The sequence below is a fragment of the Solanum pennellii genome, chromosome 1 (genome assembly GCF_001406875.1).
Source record: "Solanum pennellii chromosome 1, SPENNV200".
Taxonomy (NCBI): Eukaryota; Viridiplantae; Streptophyta; class Magnoliopsida; order Solanales; family Solanaceae; genus Solanum; species Solanum pennellii.
This window is the reverse complement of record NC_028637.1, coordinates 7,618,320-7,623,600: the sequence shown is the minus strand read 5'-3', so window position 1 is coordinate 7,623,600 and position 5,281 is coordinate 7,618,320. Positions and strand designations below refer to the sequence as shown.

The window sequence follows — 5,281 nt, the reverse complement described above, 5'->3', positions numbered from 1 at the left end:
ATCATACCTTTGTTGATCAGACCTCTTTACTTTGCAATTGAAGTTGTTCTTTCTCTTATATTTCGTCATCACATCTACAAGTGTTGCTTTATCTTTATATATCTGACTTGTCTTCACATCTACAATATCTGAATTGATTATAACATTTGTAACTCCAAATTCTGGATTTTCATATGAATCAAATAATCTAGTTACAACCATTGCCAAAGCCTCTGTATCATGTGTTGTGCCTTCTACACACGGAATTTCTCCACATGTTCCATCAATGTTATGTACAGTACCACCAATCTTTTCAATTGTATCAATACATAATGGATACATTGAAAATCCAGGCTCATTTTTTTCAGTTCTAAATATAGTTTAACACTCATATCGTTCTTAAGCTTCATCGGACAGGAGTTACCTTCTACAATGTAACAAATTTCAATATCTTTCCTTGATACATCGATATCCAACTCGGCTGCAATTTCTGCTTTGAGATTAGAAAACGAAATTGAATCTCCAACAACGATTCCATCGATTTTGTAACTTTCATACTGTAATTCGTTCACCCAAATTTCGGAATGTCTCATCAAAATTGATGTATTCATCATGAATCATCCACAATAACAACAATCAAATTTGTATTGTTCGGAATTTAACTGGATATTCATAAAAATGTATTCAAACTAGATGATGTAATCTTGATTTTTCAAAATTTGAAATTGTTATCCAATTACGTGCTGAATTAGTGCTTATTAATGAACTGTTACCGTAAATTAAGCTGATTTAGTTAACAAGTTTAAATGTTCCATTCCCCCCCCCCCNCAGTTTTAAGTTACTATGTATCATTTACCATGTATCACAAGATTCTAATGTATCACGCCACAACAATTTTAAGGGATTATTAGTAAATACTAAATTTGTCGGGACAGAGTGTAATTATTGAATTACACTATGGGATTCCTTAAATTTTTACTTATTTAATTGTCTTTAGTTAGTGCTTGTTATTTTTATCATTTAACTCTTAACTTTAGAATTGGTAATTAACTTACTTAAATCCCCAAAAGATAAGTTAATTTATTTATGTTGGTTTACTATTTAAACACGTTTTGCAATCATCTATTTTTATGTCAAGTATATGATTAAAATTAATATCTTTAGTTATGTCAAATCTATGTTCTTAAAATATATATTCTTTAATGCTTTTCACTTAACCACATTTTACTATTTTTAAAAATTATTTTAAGTAAGGTGAAACTTTTATTCTTCCATTACTTTAAAATGGGTTATCATGCTCAAATTGATCAGTTTTGTTTGAGTTATTCTCTTTTAAAATGATTCAAAAAAAGAATTTCCAATTTTCTTAAATTGTATTCACTTATAATCAATTTCAAAAATTCTAATTAAGTTCCATTTTCTTAAATAAAAATGAATCTTTGTTTAAATATCTTCTTAAAATTGATCGAATATTGTTAATTATTATATTATATTAAATCATGTTACTAAGAATAGGAAAAACTAATTAACCTAAGTCATAGGATAACTCCGTGTTAGCGAACGCTTCAAATGCCTTAAAAACCTTCTTGACACGTAAATAAGGACCTATTACCCATTTACTTTGAATTTTTAAAGGTTTATCTGTTAATTAAATTAAGTTTCTAATTTCTTTAAAAAATTAAGTGGCGACTCTTTTCTAAGTATTTTTCTCTAATTGTTTCATACTTAGAACATTTCAAAAAGTGATTTTTCTAAATATAGATAAAAATACGGCATAACAACCAATATCAGTATCCAGTGCCTCATTGATCAGGTTCAACACTCAGAATTAGTTGGTGATCCTCCTTTCTTTCCGGAGGGCTCCATTTGACATTGTTCTTTCTAGTTTTCAGGTGTCCTCGTTGATCGGCGGTCCTGTACCGACATCCCTGTTTGTTTTAGAGGCTTCATCGATAGTCACTAGTTCAGTTGTCTTTACATTATCATTTCATATGTTAAAACTTGAGTTGCCATTTTGGCCAAGTTTAATGTTTGAATTTTAAGCATTCTTAGTATTTTATTATTCAAGTGATTATAGTGCTATTAATCATTATAAATATGAATAGAGTCTTCCGCTGAGTAATTAAGACATGCTAAGGGTTCACTTGGGGCCAGCAATGGATCTTGAGTGCCAGCTACGTCTGGGTATAGGCTCGGGGCGCGATAAACTTGGTATTGAGCACAAAGTTCAAGAGTCCTAGGGAGTATGTGAAGTTATGTCTGTAGATTCCTAGTTATTTGTGTGAAGCTTCACATCTATAATTAGGAGGCTGCAACATTTAGGAATTCATTCACTTCTTTCATACTCACTTTGTGCAATAGAGTTTATCTCTATAAAAGTTTCATTCTAACTTGTTCTTACACGTAATCAATTTTGAGTTGGCCTATGGTCGAGAGTGCCTTGATGATGTGTTTCTTTCCTCATGAGGTAAGAGAAGCAAAGAGATGGTTGCTGACATGAGGAGCAGGATAAGTTTATTCGTATTTGGGTTGACTCGTTTGTCAGGTAAGGTAAGTAAGGCAGTCATGCTAATAGATTACATGGACATAGCAAGGGTAATGATCCATGTGAAACAAGTTGAGGACAAGTTGAGGGATAGAGAAGAATTTAAGATTATGAGGGCTATGACATCAGGGAATGAGTCTGGGCAGTGAAACAGTAATGCAAGCCAACCTTCTTTCCAACATAAGAACAAGAGACCAACTCCATCATCTGTTATTACACATGCACCAATACAAAGGTGAGTAGAATAGTCAGAATTCATAGGATTTTAAGGGCTAGACCTGCACAATCTTAGGATAGTGTGGAATAAGGAGGTAACTAGGCTCTTGCATGTGCTAATTATGTTAAAACCCACCGGATAAGTGTCGTGATTGCTCCACGGGGTGTTTAAAGTATGGACAAGAGGTTCACTTCATGAAAGAGTGTCCTAAGAATCGACACGGTAATGTGAAACAGGGCATTAGAGACCAGTCTTTATCAGTTGCTCCACCACAAAGAGATGCACCTAGAGGAGCTACTTTCCGTACTAGCGGAGGAACAAATCGTCTTTATGAGATCACTAGTCATCAAGAGCAAGATAACTCTCCGGATGTTGTTATTGGTATGATCAAAGTCTTTACTCTTAACGTTTATTCTTTGCTAGACCTAGGAGCAAGTTTAACTTTTGTGACTCCTTATGTTGCAAATAAGTTTGATATCATTTTTTGAGAAACTTAGTGATCCCTTCAGTGTTTAAAAACTTGTTGTTGAGTATATTCAAACTAAGAGAGCTTATTATGATTGTGTCATTTCAATCAATCACAAAGACACTATGATTAATTTAATCGAGTTAGAGATGATATATTTTGATGTCATTCTGTGTATGGACTGCTTCAATCCTGTTATACCTCAGTTGATTATATAAGTCGAGTTGACAAGTTTTAGTTTCCAAATGAGAGTCTTACAGTGGAAAAGTAGTTCAGCAGTGCCTAAGAGTCATTTCATTCCGTACCACAAGGCAAGAAAGTTAGTTTCCAAGGAGAATGTCTATCCAAAGTCCAATTTAATGATTCTAGAGTTGAGACACCTCATAATCTGTCAGTTCATGTAGTAAAATAGTTAGAAGTCTTTACATATAATCAACCTGGATCCCTACTGAGAGAGATATAGACATTGGTATAGATGTTCTTCCAGATATTCGTCCTATATCTATTCCGACATATAGAATGGCACGAGCATAGTTGATAAGCTTAAACAATAGTTGAAAGATCTACCAGATAAAGGTTTCATTTGACCAAGTGTCTCATCTTGGTGCGCTCCGGTCTTATTTGTGAGAAAGAAAGATGGTTCCCTTAGGATGTGTATAGATTATCGCTAGTTGAACATGGTTACCATCAAAAATAGGTATCATATCCGATAATTGATGATCTTTTCGATAAGCTTCATGGTGCTCTTGTTTTACTAAGATAGACCTCAGATTTTTCGACCATCGATTGAGAGTAATCGAATCTGATATTATAAAGACAACCTTAAGAACTCGTTATGGTCCCTATGAGCTTATGGTCATGTCCTTTTGTTTGACCAATGAGCCTGCAGTATTCATGGATCTCATGAATAGAGTATTCAAACCTTATTTATTCATGTTTTGTATCGTCTTCATTGATGACATATTAATATATTTAAGAAATAAAGAAAATCATGCTAGTTATCTCTGAATAGTTCTCAACACTTTGAAAGATAAGAAGTTATATGAAGTCCTTTAAGTGCGAGTTTTGGCTTGAGTCTGTGACATTATTAGGACACTTGTGTCTGGGGAGGAAATTAAAGTTGATACTAAGAATATTGAGGTGGTACAAAATTTTCCTAGACCCACATCTCCAACTGATATTAGGAGATTCTTTGATTTGGCTGGCTATTATAGAAGGTTTGTAGTGAGGTTCTGATCCATTTTGTCTCCTTCGACCAAGTTAACTAAAAAACAATGAAGTTTCAATGGTCTGAATCTTGTGAAAAAATCTTTGAGAAATTGAAAAAAGAAGTTGACTACTGTCCAATTTTGGCCTTACTAGAAGGTACTCAATGCTTTGTGGTGTATTGTGATGCATCTAGAGTTGGTTTAGGTTGCGTATTAATTCAGAATGACAAGGTTATAGTTATGCCTACAAACAATTGCAAATTCATGCAAAGAATTACCTAGCCTATGACTTAGAGTAGGTTGTTGTAGTATTTTCCTTGAAGATATGCCATCAATATTTGTATGGTGTCCATGTTGATGTATTTACTAATCACTAGAGTCTCCAATATGTGTTCACTTAGAAAGAGTTTAATCTCAAACAAATAAGGTTGTCAGAATTACTCAAGGATTACAACAAGAGTATTTTTTATCACCCAGGTAAGGCTAATGTTGTTATTGTTGACCAAGTTGTTTATGGGTAGTACCTGTTGGGAATTAAACACACAACACACACAAATAATCTAGAGAAAAGAGAAACGGAACACAAACGGGACACACAAGAATTTAACGTGGTTCGGTTTCCCTACTCCACGACTGTAACAGGAGGATTTTATTTCACTTGTGCTACTGCTTGGAATTACAAATACAAGGATCATATTTATAGGAAAACCAAATGGTTAACCTAGGGTTTCAGTAATGGGTCGGGCCGGCTCACAAGCCTCCACAAAGCCCAACAATCTCCCACTTGGAGGCTTGAAGAATTTCAACTGTCATCCACTTAGAACACTTGTATGTCTAGTAATCTTTTTCAACTCTCTCCTGCTACA

General features: G+C 33.9%; 1 pseudogene; it reads right to left on the bottom strand.

Moving 5' to 3' along the window:
- LOC114076850 overlaps nt 1-572 on the bottom strand; it is a 1,094-nt pseudogene extending 522 nt beyond the window's left edge.
- Between the last annotated feature and the right edge of the window lie 4,709 nt (nt 573-5,281).